This window comes from Myripristis murdjan, chromosome 19 (assembly GCF_902150065.1).
Source record: "Myripristis murdjan chromosome 19, fMyrMur1.1, whole genome shotgun sequence".
Classification (NCBI taxonomy): domain Eukaryota; kingdom Metazoa; phylum Chordata; class Actinopteri; order Holocentriformes; family Holocentridae; genus Myripristis; species Myripristis murdjan.
The window spans coordinates 3,938,321-3,958,850 of NC_043998.1; the positions used below are offsets into that span (position 1 = coordinate 3,938,321).

At 44.4% G+C, this 20,530-nt stretch overlaps 1 protein-coding gene across 4 annotated transcripts in view; it reads right to left on the reverse strand.

The window, feature by feature from the left end:
- sdk2b (sidekick cell adhesion molecule 2b) overlaps positions 1-20,530 on the reverse strand; it is a 294,802-nt gene that overhangs the window by 231,230 nt on the left and 43,042 nt on the right. The gene's annotated exons all lie outside the window — the stretch shown is intronic.

Below are 20,530 nucleotides of genomic sequence, written 5' to 3' on the forward strand. Positions count from 1 at the left end.
GACCAAAAGAAATCCACATGTAAGTGCACCCAAGACACATTGAGGGCAGATTGTGGTCGCATCACCCAAAACATCTCCAGAGGCAGTGTGATCACACTGAACAGAGGGTGTAAACGCTGATGCATCTCTAGTCCACCACCAACAAACAAATATGTAGGCAAAAGCAAATGGCAATATGGTCAGTCGCTGTCTTAAAAAAATAAAAAATACCACACACAGAGGATGTGACACATGCAGTACAGTGTGATTGGATCATAATTGGATCTCAGCACTGACACTGGAGACACTCAGTAGCACCAGGTGTGAATGTAATCCTGCTAAATCACATCTAGATTCAATCTGGATACAAGACGCGTGTTAATGGCGTAAAGAGTAAAGAGGGTCATAGGGTCGAAAAAAAGGATTGAGTTATCTGTCTACTGCTCTACGACCCCGTTCACGCTTTGTTTTAACCTCCGTCTCAGCTGATCCGATTGCAAGGGCAAAGTCCAAGTGTGCAGCAGGTTCAAAGGAGACGCATTGTGATCGGAGCACCCGAACCATCCTCGAAGGTGGTGAGGGACGCCCCGGGTCACACCGCATTTGTGGCATGAGCGTTAATGCATCCCAATGCGTCCGTGACCCCATCAGAGGACAGTGCAGTTACTCTGTGGAAGGACTGAGGGGTTGATAGAGTTGGAGGTGAAATACAAATCTGAGTGCAGGGTTTGCTTTGTGGTGAGATGGTGGCGTCTTCATCAGGTTATCCAAACAATAATAACAATGGATGGGGAATACCGGGAAGACAGTAGGTACGTTTACATGCACACCATATTCCGGTTCGGCTCAATATTCCAGTTAAGGTAACTGCGCCGCGGCAACTGGAATATTCCGTTTACATGTTACTTGGCATGCCCCCGTGTTTCGGCGTATTCCACTCTCTGACGTAATGCGACACTCAGCCGGGGGGGGCAGCAGTACGCGTATCGGCATCTGGTCTGCCGGAAAAACAGACGAAGAAGTCTTCTTCCTCGTCTTCTTCTTTTTTTCTTCTTCTTTTGTCGCTATTTCTATGTTTTCGCCCATCGATATCCTTCGTGATATTTAAGTCTTTCATTAGCTGAAGGTGGACTGCAGTCTCCTGGCTCTTGCTGCTGTTCGCCATGCCGTTTTCCCCGCTTGCAGGTAACCATAGCAACAAAAACGCCACAGAATTCCTTGTGAGTCGAGCATGCGCAGTCGTGACTGAATATTCCGGTTTGGGAGTTTTCCGACTAAGGTGGTTACATGCCCCAATATTCCGGTTGGAACGGAATATTCCAGGGGGCTTATTCGGAATTCTTTCCAACCGGAATATGACCTTAATCGGGTTCGGTGCGTGTTTACATGACACGTGCGCAACCGGAATATTGCGAATATTCCGGTTAATACAGGAATAAGGTGTGCAAGTAAACGTGCTCAGTGACAGCATGGAGTAGAGAAGTGATTTTGGAATACTGAAGTAATTTTGACGGATGTGAGTCCGAGATCTAAAATCTGATCACAAGTGAACCTTGGAGATGCACGATGATGCATGATGATGCCAGGTGTGCATGGTGATGCTTCTTGGCCTTCCACCTGTGGATCGCCTGAGACGTTTGTTCCAATCGAGTCTGAACAGGACCTTAGTTCGCCCTGTGCTTCAGACTAGAGAATGCTGTATCTCGTGGATTTGCCTGAGGAGCAAACATGCAAACGTGCACCATGGAGGAACCTTATAACAAAATGATTTCATAATACATTTGGAATAAAATATTTAATTTATGTATGAAGAGAAAAAAGAAACTCCTCTTTAATACAAGTCTATAGTAGCTTCACCATAGGGGAGATTATACAGTTACTCTAAGAGATTAGCCTGGGGAAATAATAATACCAGTAAAGAATGAATAGTAATCTATTTTATTCTACTCTGCATACCTTCTCGTAGATTGGAGCCGCAAGGCATAAAACCCCACAAGGATTTCAAGCTTTTAGCATATGGATAAAGAAAGCACAGCGCCAGGGGAGTCTGGGCAAAACACTCTTCAGGGAGAATCTTTTTCTTCGACTTTAATTGCAGAGAATTAATTGGCGGAAACTTTTGTCCCTGACAAAAGCAGTCCCTGTTTCATTAACGGGGTCATTAATAAAAGATGACGTTTCTTGTCTGTAATTAGAATTAGCGAAAGGGGGACGGAGGGAAGGGGAGAGAGAGAGAGAGACGGAGGAGAAAAGAGAGAACAGGAGGGATGGAGGGCAAAAAAGAGGAGAGAAAAGACTGAGACACAATGAGAGAAAAAGCACAGCTGGTACCAATAACTCACAGATCTTGAGGATTTGGAATAAAGAGAAGAGGCTCACAGGCTCATTATCTCACATTATCTACAATATCTATCTGTCACACCTGTGTCTGCCTGTTTGACTATATAAAGAGAGTAAAATGTCACTATCTCTCCATCTCATCATCTCTAGGCATATTTGCGAGAAAGAGGAGAGAGAGAGACAGAGAATTTGTCTCCCATAATTATATGTATCACACATGCTCTACCTCTGTGACACCGAGGGCCACCTCGCAGCGCAGTGGCAGCGTGTGAGCGATACGCAGACATCGCCGCCACCTGATGGGATGTCCCGATCGCGGGTCTCCATCATCAAGAACTTGTTAATTACACCTTCATCTGCATAAAAAGTTGTGTTTGCTCACGCCGTCTCCTGCATTAATGAACCGGCAACTTGTGGCACATGCGAATTCCGTGCTAGCACAATTTGCACTTGCATCGTGCGCGCGCACACACGCACACGTGCGCATATTTACATTGTGTGGGGTATAAACTGAAGCACAGTCAGGGTGTGTGGCATTTATTAACTGTGGAAATGTTGTGTAATTGTTGTTGACTGGTTTTGACAGTGATAAGAGACAAGACTTCAACTGTTTGTGTTGCTGCCAACACACTGAGCAATACACTCACATCTCAACACACACACACACACACGCATGCACACACACACACACACACACACACACACAAAATTCAATTTCTCTCTGTGTTGCCAGCAGAAGAAAAGAAACTTCTAATTGAGTCATGATAAAAGCCATCTGTTTCTCTTCCTCGTGTATTTTTTTTTTGTGTGTGTGTGTGTTTGTTTTTTTTTTTCCCCTCACACTGTCTTTCTGTCCTCTGTCTGGCTAAGTGAAGATAAGTGCAGAGAGCATCATATTGAACCGCGAGCGGAAAGATACTAATGATCAGTTAAGGATGTAAAAGCTGGTGGTGTGATGTGAAAGCCTGCAAGGCACACCTGGAAGCCATCGACTACCAATAAGCCAGATAATACAATGTCTAATTATAGATTTGTCATACTGATGCAGCTCTGGTTGTCACTTCTTCTAGCCCCGCGGCGCCGCCTAAGAATATCCACTCAGCACAGACTCATTAGTTCTTGTGTTTGCTATGAAGAACTCGCATCGAACTCCCATCGAATCAGCTGATTGCAAGTGACACGGAGCGTCGTTGTCACTTGCATAATATCCCCGGCGCTGTAAGTCAACTGTTATTGTCACGGAACACAATTTATTACTTTCTTCCCGTTCGTACTGCTGCAACCAGCTTGACACCGCTTTCATACTCGATGACCCCACTGAGAATGCATTTGTAGCTTTAATGTGTGATTGTTGATGCACACTCACTGTTCAGTAATAATGCAGTATGTATGCGCAGTATAATGTATGTACAGTATGCATGTAATATTGTAATCTATAATGCTAAATATCACTAATTAAAAAGCACTTTTTTGAGTAGGCAATTTGAATTTGAAGACATTTGACTGTGCTGTGGCTGTATTTTGCCATTAAAAAAGACATTTGTAATGTTTTTTGAGTCTGAAATTGATATGATATACTTGACCCAATTCCTCAATATTGTTATTAATAGATATTGCAGGGATGACAATGATATTTACACACAATAGTTGTCTGAGCAACAGTCGTCACTAATGTGGATACGATAACCAAGCAGTCTCTTTACTATAGTGCAGCACTTTTAAAACAGGAGAAGACAACACTTATACCATATAACAATATCCAAAATTCCAGATGATATGTAGCCTTATTCTAGTCTTTTCCAATACAGTATTGATATTTCATCCCACCCTACCGTGCTGCATTGTGCTGAAGGCTGGCAAGAAGCTCCAGCAGAGTGGAAAGTTTCACTAAAGATAGCAGTGAGGCTGTGCTATATATTTGTGTGGTTATAAATGCCGGGTATCAACCTTTAATATGGCCTGGAGACCTGCTCTTGGAGATGCCTTACGCTACTTTCATCGGTTTGATACTACTTCACTGCAAAAACTCAAAATCTTACCAAGAATATTTGTCTTATCTCTAGTCAAAATATCTCATTACACTTAAAATAAGACATGATCACCTACGAAATAACTTGTTTTAGCCAAATTTTCACTTGTTTCAAGTGAATTTTCACTTTTTCCACTGGCAAATTTTGCCAATGAAACAAACAAATTTTCAAGTGAGGATATCATGTCTTATTTCAAGCGTAATGAGATATTTTGACTAGAAATAAGACAAATATTCTTAATAAGATTTTGAGTTTTTGCAGTGTTGTTGTGTTGTACTACTGTACCAAACAAACTACACTGAGCTCAGTGAATGCTGACTTCCTCGAGATCTGTTTTGGGTAGTTCTAGTTAAATATCCCAGACTTGGACAGACTGAACGCTATCAGTCTATTCGGCTGTCCGGCTGTAAACACAGAGTCAAGTGTGAGGATGGCCGCGTGTACGGCACATGTGGCAGGGGGCATATAAATTTTTAATTGAATACCCAGTCACTGGGGTCAGTGCTCGTCCCTGGTAAATGCCTTCTTTGTTGTCAGGGATTTACGTTCTATTTGTTTGGTGGGATAAACAGCTAGTGGTGTTAGTGTGCGGCTGTGTGGATGTGTCTGCGGGTGTGTGTGTAAGTGTGTGTCTGCGCATTTGTCTCCGTGTTTGTGTGTGCTGCTGGCTTTGTTCATCCTCCATCCTCTCCATGTTGAGTCTATCAGGGAGGGAACTTGTTGACCTTGCGACTCCCAGAGAACAATGAGAGAATGCCTGCTGTATACTAAATAATCTGGAGGCATGTGTGTGCTTGTGTGTGTGTGTGTGTGTGTGTTGGCGCACATGAACCTGGCTGTGCATAATCAGCAAGAGTTAGAGGAGCCAGAGATAGAGAAAGAAAAGGAAAGAGGGACTGCGCACCTATGTGTGTGTGTGTTAATGTGTGTGTATTCTCAGCCTGAAGGCAATGTGAATACATTGTCATCGGCTCTTGATTGCACACACACAAACACACACACACACACACACACACACACACACACACACACACACACACGTACCTGCATTGACTTTTGCTGTTTGGGTACACACAGCTTTGTATGCCGCCATTCTGAGCACCGATGTTCTTTGAAATCTAATCTGTGATCTGAATCCACTGTGATTGATGTGGCTCATATTCCTTCTTCCCTCGTCAGTGCATGGCTCCTGTTTTTGCTATCGGCTCCGCTTCCTGGTTTTTGTGCGACTGCTAGTTAACCCGTCTGCATATCTGCCTGTCTGCCCCCCATTCTTGTCAGTCTGTCTGTCTGGATAGCTACAAGAATAGCAGCAGGTGTCTTGGCTCTGCTTCTTCAATGGCTCCCCTTTCCCTAATGCTTTGCTCTATATTTATGAAGGCTCTAAATACGGCAATAAAAAGCATATAGGCTGGAAAACGGTTATGGATCCCCAGCGGTAGAGTTTCAGTGTTTCTTTTACGGCAGAAACACAAATGATGTGTGAGGTTGGAGGCAATTAGAACAGAATGGAGGGCTGCACATGTCTGCTAGAGAGATGAAGAGGAAAGCAGAGGTTTGTGGGTCTCTCACACACACATGCAATCACGCACTCATGCACAGGCACACATATATAGAGACACAGACGCACACAGCTGCTGTTTATGCCATTACAGTGATTCAGACCCGCCAGTGGCAAATCGCATGAGTCACCTACGAGTAGGGTTTCTGTTTGTCCACTGAGTTGAGACGCTTGCCGTACCACTTCTGATAATAGCGTTCACACAGGCATGTCTTGGATCAGTCCAAACGGCATGCTCTGTGAGTGCTAAAAAGTGCATAAGACCCCTCTGCTTCTATAAAAGCATCATGCATGCTCAAATGATAAGATGCATTGAAAGCCACTGACATCCTTTGATGAAAAGAATGCAAACATTTATTCTCATAGCCAAAATCTTGTTTTGATTCAAACAAGTGGAAAAAAGTCTGCAGGTGGGATGAGATAATCCCACTTGTTTCCAAAGCAGCTTCTTTTGTTTCAGGATTTTCTCTCGGAACACGTATAAATACTGTACGTTAAAACAAGACATGATAAGGCAGATCAGCCTGCTCAAGGAAACGCCACTTGAATCAAGAACATTTTGGACACCAGTTCATCAGCACTGGAAACACATGGGATTATCTCATCCCATCGGCAGATTTTCACAAAGAAAAAAACAAGATTTTAACCGTAAACATAAGAATAAATGGCTTGTGACAACGGAGATTTTTTTGTTGTGCACAAGATCCTGTTTACTGTGACACCTTTGTGCTACTGTAAGCGCTCAGTGCTGCACTACACCCCCCAGAGATCACCTGTCAATCAAACGGTCTGATGCCATTTTCCTTGGATTTTAGGTTTAAGTCTCAGGTTCTGCAGGTTGCACTCTTTTGATGCTCATACTAAGTACTGTGTCGTTCTCATGCTTCAAAGAAACAGCTGTTACTGCTGCTGGAAACTTAAAACACATCAGCAGGGAATCTTCCCATAAAGTGTAAAATGTTTCATGAACTGAGCCCAGGTTGAAACAGCATTGTGTTACATCAATCTGACCTCATATAAACACCGCCAGTGTTCGTATGAGATGAGTGGACTCATTAATTGTAATGAGTCAGTGAAAGAAAGTGAGTGTCCTGCAGTTTTTATATTATGGAATAATAGACCTGTAGCATAGCACCCACACAAAGCATGCATAAAATAGCACCGCATAAACACACGCACACACACACACACACACACACACACACACACACACACACACACACACACACAATGTGCTGTCAGGTGCAATAACATGAGACTAATGTATCATAATTAGGTTCAGCAGGTTAAACAATCAACTCCTGAAACAAGGGAACCAATGAGATATGCCACAATGCACAGTTCTCTCTGCTAGACAAGACGGTCAAAGGCCTAATTTACTAAATGAGACAGCAGCCACGGCTATTGTCAGTACCCTCTCTCTCCCTTTTTCCCTTACTTGAAAGACAGCACAAGTGCTTAGTAATTACAAGCAAAGACTTTCTTCTCCTGTTAATGCGACGCGGCTTTTGTGGCCCGGCTCGAACTCGCCAGAGGATAATTGTAAGGACTGGAAAAGCAAACAAAAAGGGAATCCCGGATTAATCGCAGAACCTGATGAGGAAATCACAGGCTATTGCCGTATGTGCTGTAGATTTAGATTAAAAACAGAGGCCGCGCCTGCAGAGGATGAGATCTCTCTCCCCTTTTGACGCGAGCACTGTTCCAATTATTGCTCGCTGCGTCGAATTCGAAAGTCAGAGAGAGCGCTCAGTGGAGTAAGAAATGACTCCATACCGGCGGCAGATGCATGCAGACAATGAGCCGCAAGGAGCCTACACGCTACTATAATGACGTACAAAAGTGAGCCAAAATGAATTGTATTCATTTTGACACGAAATTGCCTCAACGCAGTCCATACAGAAGGTTCCAAATGAGCTCCCTGTGGAATCGCTTTTTACTCAAGGACACGACTGAACACCAGCAAGCAGGCGGGCTTGCACACACTGAAATGAATGCATGTGGCTGCACACAAGCACACACACACACAGACTGGAATAATGGCACCCTATATGAGGCGCACACTTTAAACCTGCTGCAAGTTATGTGTGCGCTCATGTGCGGGTGTGCTCACGCGCATTTATGCATGTTTGTGCATGCGTGCTTTACAGCCTGTAGATAAATCTGTGTGTCAGCATCCAGTCCCCTTGCCACCACGCTCTGCTGCCACGGAGTACAAGCCGTCTCGCTGGGGGTGGTAAGGTATCTTTAATCACACGCCCACAGTCCCTGGCAAATTACTGCCTGCTGATTGGAATCGATAAACCGATAGCCACAGCAACAGTGGGATAAACCCTCACCACAGCAGAGGGTTAGGAAAGGAGACATGGGTGGGAGTAAGGAGGTTTTACAGTGTTTTATTTTCTTAGTTTCCCCATTTCCCCCTCCTCATTCATCTTCTGTGGTGCTTTCATGACCACATGTGAAAGATGCACCACAGATGCAAACATAAAACAGGCCCATATTAGACACCGTGAGCCCCCAAGCTTTGGATCCGTGGAGCCCTGATCACACAAAAGCGCACTGGTGTTAGAGAGCGTGAGAGAAATTCTCGTGTTGGTGATGAAAGGAGTTAGAGTTGGAGACGGAGACGCTGAGGGCAGATCAGCGAGGGGAAAAAAAAAAAAAAAAAAAAAAAAAAAAAAAACATAAGGGAGGCAGGCATCCAACTTGCTGCAGCGGCAATATGACCCTGCCCATATAAATGACCCTGGCCCTCTGTATGGGCGCGCCTGTAAACAAGCGTCTGCAGAATTGATCCTAATGCACTAATGATGTTGCAGCTGTCACGGACTTATCACTCCTCACTCCCGCTGCCGCATACAGACTCATCCCTCATGCTCTCTTGATCTCTCCTCAAACCTCGCTCACTCCCTTCCTTTCCTCCGTTCTTCCGGAGCTCTCTCATTTATCTCGCCACATCCTTTTCTGTGCCCGTTCCGTCCCATCTCGCCGTTGCCGGCATTTCATCTCTTGCCATGCGGGGGTAACCTTGTCCTTTATTTTTATTCTTTCATCCCTCACAGGGCGAGACCTTATACTTTACTGTGCTGATGGTATTTTAATCAGTGGATTCTACTTCCTGCACAACTGGAAACGCACTCCATCAATCTGTGCATCGCCAGCATTTCCCTCAACATGCCCTCTCTCTCTCTCTCTCTCTCTCTCTCTCTCTCTCTCTCATGAAGTGACATGTTTGCACAGCTGTTTGCCCGCGCTTGAAAGATCCACCAACCTCACATCCCCATCTCCGCTCTCCATCCCTCCACCTGTCTCCTTCTCTCAGACGTGGCCCATGCCAGCCTCTTCACACAGCAGACAGAGAGGCAGCCGACGTCACCAAATGCCCGACTGTTTTCCGCGGCCAAGTGTTTCACACTCCTCCTGGGGTCCAATTTGCGCTGTGTGCCGCCTGGAGCCCGAGTGGCGTCACTCGCCTTGGCTCGCTGCGCGCCAACGTAGGAGCTCAAAGGGACAATGCGCACAAGCGATTGTCACAGCAACAAATGGCATTTCTCTGTTGTGTGGTGTTTTTGACTTTGATTCTCCACGGCAGATGTTGAGTGACACCTGTTTTGGAGGAACACCAGAGGAAACAATGTCTTCTGTGCGAAGGCGCATTGTGACGACTGACAATGCGACGCCATGTGCAGTTTTATTCGGAAGAGCTGTTGATCTCAGATCTGAGGAGGGCTTTTTTTTTTTTTTTTTTTTTTTTTCACGTGGTTCCTTCTGATGCATGTGACAGAATTAACCAAAAGGCTACATTTCATCTCCAGGTCATGGGCAAAAGAAAAAAAAACAAAATACACACCACTGTTACTGATCTGTAAAGGAATAACTCGCAACAAATACGGCTGCTAAAAAGACCACATCTAAAAGCATCTAAAACACTGTAATTTTAGCACAATTTAAGACGTCACGAGAAGTGACTGTAATTGAAGTGTTTGCAGTTAAAGCCTCAAAAGTAGTGAGAACACACACCTAGATGTGGCAGCGATAATGAGGGCCTGCCAGAAATGTTCCTTTGTGCACCCTGGTAATAGCTGCAAAGAATGGCAGGTGAACAACCGTGAATGACAAACTTGTTGGCTCCCAGTGCCCTGACTCATAGTCCCAATCAGTGAGGCTGGGTTCTGAATGTATGTATGTGTGTGTGCATGTGTGTGTGTGTGTGTGTGTGTGTGTGTGTGTGTGTCCCAATTCATAGTGAATCAACCCACACGGCCTTTGTCAAAACAAACCTTCATTGCTCAAAGGTGTGCAGAGAAAATATTTTGCGATTGAATGGAATAATGATGTGGATTTATATTACCTTTAATGATCATTTTGCTGTCATACACATACAGACATACATGACTGACCAAAATATGTCATTAAATATGACGGCCTGATTTTATAATAATGCATTTATTGTGGAAACACAGCTTTGGCATCATTCACAGAGCCAATCGCGATGTTTCAGTTCAGGAAATTATTCCTGCGTAAACAATGTAAGGTTAATGATTAAACATTTTGGTCATACCGCAAGCACACACTCTCAACGTTCACTCTCAACATTCGCCGCCGTAGGAAGCTCAGTCCAGCAGTTTCCATGATACCATATTTGTTCCAGAAATGTAGCTTTCATGCCAATTACTATCTGGGTGCAATCATGGTTGCCAATCAAGCTCGGAAAAGAAAAACGGTTTGAATGTTCCCCAGTGAGGATATCACTAATGGTTCCCTGTGAAGGAGAAGGGCCAGAAATACTTCAATATAGGATCTCAGATTCCCATTGCACCTACAGTGGCTCTCTGCCTATAAACAGGACATTAAAGCCTGAATTAGGGATGCATCAATTTATCAGTAGAGTATCATATTGGTCGATAACCTATAACTTAACATTCAACTACAAGCAAGTACAACCAGTGTGTTCCACTACCGGGTGCTGGCTACCAACTGTGCTTCTCCTCTCTTGTGGTTTCTGTTAGTAATCACTGGCTGTCCCCTAAGTTCACTGAGGCGCATGAAAAATAAAATGATTCTGAAATGTTCCTGTGGTACCGACCATCCACCCCCATCAAGCGAGAAAGTCGTTGCATTATTTGCGGAGAGTAAACGGAGGCACAAACCGAACACCGACACCAAGGAACTGCATCTTCGCATCCCAAGTCGGCCTGCAAGTCAGGACAGAACAAGGATGAGGATCGATATCTGAGTCCGATCTGGAAAGGGGTCACAATTTCCAAAGACCCGGGTCTCTCTCATTAGCAGTTGCATGGAGTTACATTATGGTGCGTTCTGGCTTTAATCAGTAAAAATGAGTATTGGGCGAAGATAAATTATGTATGTGTTCAAATTGAAGTCTTGCAAAATTTTGTTTTTGGCTAGAAACTAGACTTAAATAGGCTACATTTGTTTGAAGGATAAATTTGTGAGAGCATGCACTTGCATAGCGAGCTAAAAAGGCTTTTGAAATCTTTTTTCTTTTCCAGTCACAGAACATTTTATTAAAGACTGCTTCATAAATTTGTATGATTTAATTTGTGCTCATTCCAAGATAGTGTAATGAAGGCCTTAAAGACTTTAATGCAGTTCAGTTAAAAACAAAATACTGGTATCGCCTATCAGCCATATTATTATTTTAAAGATCAGCATCAGAATTGGCCTTGAATTTCACAATCGGTGTATCCTCAGCCTGAACCCTTGTGCTGTTTTTCAATCAGCCGACGAGGACAAAGGGGCGAGTCTAAAGGAGCATCAGCGGGCTACAAAAGACATGAAATGGCCTCCCTGATATCCATGAGTGAGAGCGCAGGGGGCGGGTTGAGGAGCCAGATGAGCTGGAAAGTCATCACATGCATATTAAGTCACCTTAAAGGTGCACAGCCAGGTGAAGGCTGGCACAGCGACTCAGCGCCCTTACACCAACTCATTTTCCCATTTCATTATAAACAATCTTCAGTGTCAAGATGAACACGACGCCGGGAGATTAACTTCACAACTCGCCAGTGAATAATTCAAATAAAATTATCAACACGCACAAACGCTCAAGAATTTGGTTCCCCAGGAAAAAACAACACAAGGGCAGAATTGACAAGTAACTTTATGAAATAGGGGAATCGGTTGAAAAAAAGAAGTTCATTAAATGGGACTTGGCAAAGGCATTCCCTTCAGTCATAAACACACACCCAGGGGGTGGAACAATGGATGTTAGGTAAAGCTGCCTGAGGAACAGATTTTATTGCATGGCTTTTTTCATGGGATCTAGCCAGAAAACCAAACACAGGATTATCACGAGTGATCATTATTCAGACAAATAAAAACAAAAGGTGTGTCCCAAAGCTAATACATTTGTTGAAAGCTTAGAAACACTGAAGCAATAACAACATGTGGTAGACTACACGGTGTGAGAAATAAATCATGGCGGTGAAGCAGGCTGCATCAGGTTTCTATTTAATTCCATAGGACATGTAGGCAAATGTGGCACTTATTTTGTATAATGGCAAAAACATACTTAGGCTAAGATTTGAATCCCCCTCTGTTGTTAGGAATGTGAAAGAAAAAAAAAAAAACTAAACACAACAGATCATTCTGAAACACACATTTGTGCCGAGAACTGGCAGTATTAACAGGCGTAAACACTCATGCCACGATAATTTGAAGCAGACATCCTATGAGGTCAATGCAGTGTCCCTCGCACCGTGAGCGACAATAAACTGACTCTATACTTCATTAGTGCGGGCTTCACACAGCCACGTCTTCCAGGAAGCATTTTAGCCGATAGGAAAATGAAGATTTATAGGCAGTGAAGGGGATTAGGAAGTTCCCCTGGCAGCCGCGTGGAGTTTCCTCACTGCTGGGAATGTTAAGCGCTCGCCCCGGCCACATCACAGCCACCAGCCACTGTGCATGCACGGCCCGGGCTCCCAACTCCCAGTCAATTTGATATATTAAACAATTATTGAATATGCCACCAAACAAAACTCAGTGACACAAAGGGCTGTGTAAATCTCTGGCTGCTTCTCCTAAATTATGTATGACTCAATGAATTATTCATGAGGAAGAAGGAGAAGACGGCAAATACGAAGAAAAAAAAAACGAAGAGTTGAGAATAAAACAATGGACTGTATATAGAGAAATGGGGGCGGAGGGGGCTGGTGGGGGGGTGGGTTGCAAATTCTCGGTAAAAGGCCGGGTTGCCTCCATTTGGTGGCAGCCCGTGAGCTCGTTTGGGGCGTTTGGCAAATCAGAATGAGTCAGTCAATTCAAATTGAGTCGGCTGTCATTCATGGATGAATAGAGGCTTATTATGATGATAACATTACGGTGACGGCTTGCATGCATGACGGATCAGCAGTCAGCACACTGTTACGGGATAATAACGTGATTGGCAAATGAAAAGTAAAGGCAAGGGGTGGCGTTAGGGTGTAAGGATGTGTCCCTGTGTTTGGGCTACGATGACAGTCCTTGGGTGGAACTCAGTCGCAGAGAGACAGTGTGCTAGCACGCAACTGGTGTAGCTATATGACACATTACATCAGGGTTGCCAAGTCCGCATGTTTTTCCGCCAAATTGGGCTACTTTTTAAGTGTCGCCGCGGGTAACAAATTTTGTCCGCGGATTGGGCTTGGGCACACATGAATAAAGATTCATATTTTGAATGAACAATGTTTATACCCAAATCCTGTCAAACTGACTCCGGGCCAGATCAGCATATAAACTATCCACATATGTCACATGCTCCACAGACAAATAACATGCCAATGCTGTGTGAGGCCACTCAGCACATGACCAATCACATTATCAGCACCACTCGCGCCAAGTGCCTGTCAGCTGAAGTAAGGTATCCCATATTACATTTTAAGTTCTGATATACTGTAAATTAAATAGGTGACAGAACTATGTGAGAAATCGCCTTTAATGTTTATGGTGTTATTTCATAGATATTATAGTGCATTTTGCAATTATAGCAATGCTGTTGGACTTTAAAAGCAACATGGATTTTTATGGGCATATTTTGAGTTCTGGTATTGGGCTGATTTTTGGGCCCTTTTTATACCAGGTTGGGCGGGTTTTGGGCTGGTTTTGAGTTGCTGTTTGGCTGCTTTTGTCTCACAGGCCTGGCAACCCTACATTACACGGGTCAGGAAGCGATCGCGAGCTTCGAACTGCATCTCGACACCGGTTCGAACCGAATTCATTCCATGGATCTGCACGGATTTATATCGAATTATCTGACCACGAGGGGGGAAAGAACTCAATTTCCCCCACGTGGCAGGTGTAACGGTATGTTTTCTAGAGGAGGCTGCAGCTGCTTGGTTTGGGCATGTTTGCTAATGTCCTGAGGTAAACCATTAGCCAGACTGTGGGATGCAGCAAACACGGGAATACAACAAAACAGCAGCACAGATGCTCAATTTGCGGTCGTCCTGCGCAGGTTTGGCTTCTGGTTCCTGAACGCAGCTGCGGATCGGGTCAGGCTTGGTGTTGCGCTGTAGCCACCGTTCAGTCAGTGATTGCGGGTTGTAATTATGGCAAAACAGGTGCTGCAGGCTGGATGGGTTAGCTGAGTTGTCCCTGCCCCCCTGCCTCATCGGCAACAGTGTTTTACATATAGATTGAATTACCAAGAACAGTTCTGCCCTATGTAAATGACTGTTATGCTAATACAGCACAACAACACACATCCCAGCAGGCAGGGCTGAGGTGGAGAGATGTGAATGTGACAGGGAAGTTGAACTCTAAACTCTAAACTGCCTCAGTTTTGCCATTCAAAACAAAGCAATAAAAACTACATTAAGACATTCCATGTGCAAGAGCAACACAACAGCCGCACACAATTAAATAAATGGAATCATATTGCGTTTAACATTAAGGCCCAGCAAGACAGAGAGAGAGAGAGACAAAGAGACAGAGGGCGAGACATTCCTGCTTAACCCCGTAAACAGACAGGGAGACAGAATCCAGACGTGCAGGCTAAACCGTGGCTGAGATGAGATCAGAGCAGGGGCACGGAGGGGACAGCAGAGAGACAACAGGTGCAAGAAACAAGGTCGCAGGACAGCTGAACCAGTGTAACTGATGAAGAATGCGGTGTGTACGAGAGAGAAAGAAAAAAAAAGAGCACAACGGGAGAGATGGAGAACAGAAAAAGCTGGGCTCATGCAGAGGAAAGAAAAGAAAAGGTAGGAAAGGGGAAAGTGATCAAAAAATAAAAAATCTCCCCATTCAGCAGAGAAGGTCAAAAGGTGACACATTTTAATTCTGCGAGCGAGGGAAGTGAGAAAGTGAACACGGGCTCTGCGATGCAATTTGAATGTCAGGGCCGTCTGGCTTCAGCCGGGCGGACGACAAGAGACAAAGGAACGGAGGCATTGTGCCGCGCTTGAAGAGAGGAAAGAGGGAAGCGTAATTGCGGGGACCATTTGCCGAATGCGGGGCTTGGGCTAATGAAGGGCGAGGCAGAGCACGGTGCAGTGCGGCGGGGAGCTGAGCTCGCTACTGCCGAGTGTTACCGGGAGCGAGGGCTGTCATGTCGCCGCCGCTTGCTATTCTGGTCTGATTGGAGTGGTCTGAGGCACCCAGCCATTGTGCCGAGGTCGGGGGCGGACTTAGAGGAAAGGAAACCACAAAAGAGATGGCCGTGCCAGGGGGGGATCAGGTTGCGGGGCTGAGGGTCGCCCTCACTGGCCTCTCGCATGGGCTGCATTCCTCGGGCCAGGCTAATTTAAAGCACATCTGTTGCTCTGGGTCCCAGCACACACCGTTTTGTGTCGGGCATTATCGCTCTCTCTCTCTCCCACCCTTGTTCTCTAATTCTCTCTTTCTCGTACCGACTGTATCACTTCCACTCTTTCATCTCTAAACCAGTATCTACTTCCCCTATCTTCCTCCATCACCATCTTTCATCCACAATCTCTCCCCAAAGCACTCTGTTCTCTCTTCCTCAGATTGTTCTCTCTCTGTTGCCTCTGATGTTTTATGTCTTGCCAGGCGGATTGGCCAAGGATGCCAAGAATATCCCCCACACTCCATTCAAATACCGTGACAGAGAAGCATGCAGCTGTTTGCCATCCTTAACAGTGATCCGCGCGCTCACGCCCATGAAAACACAGCGCAACGTCCGTAACTCGGGCGTTAAAGAGAAGGCAAACAGAGCGACGCCACGTTTTGGCATTATCAGCAATGACAGGATTCCTCTGTCCCCATTCTGTGAAAAGTCTCCACACTGCTATTGGCAATAACAATGTATTTATCACATTGTGTGCTAATTATTATTCACTGTGTTGATGCCATGCTAAACAGTACACAGAGACAACTATGTTCAAAGCTGTCTAGGCTGATTAGCATGCCAGAGTTTTGCTCATGTACTCTGGGTAAGTGATTATTGTAATGTCTCTAATTACACACTTACCAACACATTCTTCCCAGTGACCCTGGTACCCGTGCGACCAAAGCAGGATGCTGTGTGTCTTCTCCCATTTATTATTACTTTGTTTTCCTCCTCTTTGTTTCCCTGGGCTTGATGTAAAGGGCCTAATTGTAAAATAATAATAATAATGATAATGATAATAAAAACGGGAAACTTAGTGAGGAAGTTAAGTGCTCTCTGGCTAAACGGTCTCTGAGCAAATTGATGCAAGGATATCATCACCAACTCTGCAAAACTCAGGCAATCACTGTCAGGCATCTGACAGTGATTGCCTGGCATCTGAGTACATGTTGTGTAATGGTCGTATTTAGAAAATGTGTCTGGCACTATCATTGTCATTGGCTTAAACGGAGAAACAGACAAATCCCCTCCTCCTCCAAGACAACATTTGCCTTGAAAGGTGGAAGGCAACAGGGCTGGGTAGGGGCAAGGATGTTACGATGCAATATATATCACAATGCATGGGACACAACACAATTTATAACATAATACACTGGAGTACTCCAAAGAGTTGGGGGAAAAAACTTAAAGAGAGCTTAAAAAACACAGCCTTCTGCATAAGAGCTGTGCAGACGAATAAAATATACAACATATCATGTAAATCCACAAACTAACTCGAAAAAACTTAATTCACATTTCCCATTTTACCTTATTAAATCTGAATTAGCATAATGCACTTACTCAGCACAGTGCACGAAAATGTAAATGTTATGATAGCATGAGAATGAAAAGTATAAATAATATGTTTCAATACAAGAGGCTAGTTTATTGATACATATCGCAATACTCAGCTACATTTTTTTTTTCTTTTTTGCATAACTGTACAAGGAAATGTGCAACCCTTGATTTACATATAACTCTACATAGTAACCCAGACAATTATTTAATACCCTAGAATAAAAATGGACCAAATCTAACAGGTTACATCTATAGGAATAGCTTTGAATACATTTGCACTTAAATGTCTGTGTTTCAGGGAAGTAGGTGCAGTGTATGGGTGAGAAGCCCACACGTTTGTGCACGATGACAACTTGAACTGCACGGGATGCCTAGCTGAGGTTAAAGTGCAACACAGTCGGTCCGGCTTCAGCTGGTAATTGATTGGGATGAGGCCAAAGTAGCAACATTCCTCTCCGGTTGGACACTGACCTAGCAGGAGGAGGCAGGTCAGAAATCACCAATAAAAGGTCTGTTTTAAGCTGCTGGAAGCTGACCCTCTGCAAAGTGACCAAAACATACAATCTCTCTTCTCCTCCACCTTGAAGAGAAATAAGACACGGTTCGAAAACAGGCATGGGCTAGATATAAGGTTAAAAAAAAAAATGGCTTGAACCAACAAAGTCCTTCAAAGAGCTCTCCAGATGAAAGCCTTACTTGTGTTGTGACAGATCAATTAAGGTGACAGCCTGTGCAAAGGCGCAACAGTTTTGCCAATTTGCGAGCGCTTGTTTGTGATTTTTCACCCACAATCTTCCGAATGCGAACAATAACCGCAGTCCTCGCCCAACGCAGTGCTACAGGGCATGCATTTTTCAGCTGTATTTGGAACTTGAAATCACTGCTACACATTTTACTTCAACTAGTAATTCACCAAATGGATCAAAATGTGTGTGCTTCAATCCCCTCTCAGTGGATCAGAGGCTCCTCTTTGAAGTGGATAACGAAGGCTTAAAACGGCTGCGGAGATGCTCAAAAGGCCCCCATGACAGCTTTTTTGATTGATTTTTCATTTGTCCCAGATATTTCATTTCATTCCTTTCTGAGTCTTTAAATGATTAAACAATATTTCTCTCTCTGTATTTTTTTGGGGGTCTCACGTTTTTCCCTTCCTCTCCTTCTTTCTTTCTTTCTTTTTTTTTTTTTTTTTTTAGGAGCGAGATGGCAAAACAGCTCGCAAATACAATATGTTGTCCCAATTGTTGTCTGATAAAATGTTTTAATTAAACTTCCTTCATTAGAAAAGCGTTAGGGTGATAAATATATGCAGCTTGCTCAACACAAGAGTAATTTACATGAGGATATTAATAGATGCGTCATCCAGGCTTAAGCACATCAATTATGAAAGGCCTGTAACCTGAGAAAAGTAAAAAATAAAAAAATAAAAAAAAAAAAACCTATTGAAATGTTGATTAGAATTATAATTACTGCAGCTACAGCTGAAGCAAAAACAAACACATTAACAATAGGTCATAAACTATGAATATTGAAATCAAATGGTGTACAAATAGATATGCTTATTTATGGGCAAAAAATATAAGCAGTCAGCAGTAATTAATAGCTGCTTTCTGGGTTTTCAAATTAATCATACAGTGTACATTGGGGTAGTCATATTTTATCTGCTAGACGTGTTCTTGTGTTTGCACAACTGCTCCGACGATTGGTATTGACAGTTTCATATTTTATTGGTGTCAAACCACTGTAACTTACGAAACAACACAACAAGAGGGATTAATCATGCCACAGAAATCCTATCCAGTTTGTGAACAGCAAAGATCATTATTTAATCTTCTAAATTATCTTTTATCCTGCTATCAAGGAAAACCAGTAAACTTTGTCTGTCCATTGGCAATGTAATTTGTGGGTTTAATGAACCAATACTGACAGTCCGCGGAAAGTCAATGGAAGCTGATTTATATCTCTACCCAACTTACTGAGGACTTCATGATCGCTGCCTTTAACAGTACAGCACACGCTGCCTTGGCAGTATTAATATGAGCGTGTACACTTCAAAAGCATGTCTCTCCAAACCATGTTTAACCCTGAGCCCCTAAAAAAGCAAGTCAGACAGGGATCCCAGTTTTCCGTTTGCCCGATGAAATACGGCAGCCTTGTTAAGGTGGGATTTCGGCTGCATTCCACTCAGTAAATGGAAAAAAAATGTGGGAACACCTGAATAAATGCGGTAAAGGGGAGCCTCGCCAAAGAGGGAGCTGCTAGGGGGATTAGTTATGTTTGAAGAGAAAACACAAATGTACCGAGAGGAAACATCTGTGTCAGAGAGTGAGGCCCCCCGAACATGAGAGGGCACGGCCCGGTGCTTCGGCCCCATTCCTTGGCCCATGTGTTGTCAGCGGGGCCTTGGGACTTAGGGAGAGCTGCTTTAACTGGGGCCCAAGGGAAAAGCCCCATCAAGGATATCAGGTGACTGAACTCAGGGGGAGGAAAAAGCATGGGAGAATGTATGGGATCTAAGGACAGAGGGAGGGAGCCACGGCCACAGGAATGGATGGACAAGGGGAGGTGGGGAATTTGGACTGGATGGAAGAAGTGTAAAGGGGAGAGAGGGGGGGATTTGAAGAGAAGGAGGAAGGGAGAGGGAGAGAGAAAGGCTGCTGGGATGGAAGAAAGAAGAGCAGAGAGGGACTGAAGGTGGAAGGGAGGAAAAGACAGAGTGAAGAAACTGTCTTTGAGACATTGGTTAGGGGTCTTGAGGTGCATCCAGGGGGTCCTCAGCAGGAGTAATTATTTTACTGCAATTGAATTCACCTGAAATTATTAAGTATTATAAGTGAAATTGTAAGTGTTTTAATCTGGCAAACCATTTTTGATTCATTTGTCAGTGCTCAAGTGTGACTTCTACACAATTTAATAATAGAAAGCAAAATGTATTTTCATATCAGGGTTCATAGGGCTAAACCATGACAAAAGGCGCAGTGCAGCCTCATGAAAGTCAACTTAGGGGTCTGGAAAATGAAAAATCTTGAAAGCACCTGGGTTAGGCTACCACTGAGCTGACAAGACAGATGAGGTATGCGTGTTGGGACGGATGATTGGGTTAGCGTGGGTCTTGTGGCCAGTGGGTACGATGGGAGGGACGCTATTGGGGCAGGCGTGCCTAAGATGGCGACTGCGGGTGTGGAATTTTTAGCTTAGCGCAGGAGTCACGGAGGCTGTAAGGAAAATGAGAAGGGCTTTGTGTCTGCGATTATGGGATCACGTAGGGGAGCAGATCAGATGCATAGCAGAGCCACGATAATGCCCCAGCTGTTGCCAGGGGAATGAGCTGTGGATGACGAATGCGGGCTGCTCGGGGCGCCGCGATGGCCCTGAAAACGCAGCAGAGGGATGGAGCGGAGGCGGGTCTCTGAGGTGACTCTCTCAGGGCGCCAACCCTCACCCTCACCCCACACCCAATCCTCCCTACCCCCTCTATCCTACGCCCAG